Source organism: Meleagris gallopavo, chromosome 1 (genome assembly GCF_000146605.3).
Source record: "Meleagris gallopavo isolate NT-WF06-2002-E0010 breed Aviagen turkey brand Nicholas breeding stock chromosome 1, Turkey_5.1, whole genome shotgun sequence".
Lineage (NCBI taxonomy): Eukaryota > Metazoa > Chordata > Aves > Galliformes > Phasianidae > Meleagris > Meleagris gallopavo.
In genome coordinates, this window is record NC_015011.2 from 153,290,395 (window position 1) to 153,291,485 (window position 1,091).

Here is a 1,091-nt window from a genome sequence, read left to right on the forward strand (position 1 = left end):
AAAAGGGAAGTAGTTCAACCTTCTTGTGTCCATTAAGATTAATTTGCACATTAACACTTTTTTACTGAGCACTCCTCCAACAATTAACATATGGGCAAACAAAGATATTCCAACCTTGCCCAAGCAGGTGCACAGAGACGTTGCTCTGCTAACGAGATTCCCTTAGTTGGAAGACTTTACTATAACTAATCCCAATTCTAGCTTCACAGCATTAAATCTGTTCCAAACTTATTGAAGAATATGGCTTTGAATTCGTCACATACTCTAAGCTGGGGTGCTCTGTCACTTGGTACAGTTAAGTAATGTTATGCTTTCACAAACCTATCACAGGTGTTAAAACATTTAATTGACAAAGTAATTTGGGAAAGCCTGCTAGCCAGTCTATTTTCAGCTATATATGAAATCAAAAGTTGCAGAAGAGCAAGGAGAAAGGTAAGTTTTTACTTCATCAACAGAAAGTCATTCTGGGAAAGCATTTCTGACCAACTAGCAATCCTCACTAGAAGTGCTGAACATTATTATCCCAAGTTATCCAGGCTGCGGTTCATAAACATTCATGTTCATAGATGCAGAATCTGTCCCCTCTTCTTTCTCCTTCCATTCCTTTTAGTTTTTAGAATCTCTCTTATCCATCTTTGTACTCTCAGTTTCTGGAAGGAAGAGCTCAACTCAAATTTACTTTTAGAATGCAAATTTTAGTATAATCTGCCAAAGAAATCCCATTTCTGTAACTCACGATTGTCATTTTTCATTAACATGAATTAACCTGAATTCACATCGATAAAGTATTAAAGATGAAGTTCTTTGTGTTACTTATCATACCTAGCATCTTCTTGCTGCAATGCCAGCTGGCTATCCAGTTGTAAATATTTATATATGTGTGTGTGTGTATAAATAAATAAAAATGTAACTATAAAATGAAGACAAGTTACCTTGTTCTTTGTAGAATATGTTTTAAAAAAATCACAAGCAGAGAATGCAATGCCCTAGAAAGTACAGTAACACTGAAGATCTCTGCAATAACAAAATCTCTAATTACACTAAAGTTTTGCAAAATAAGCTATGGAGTTTGCCCTAAAAACTCAAAATTA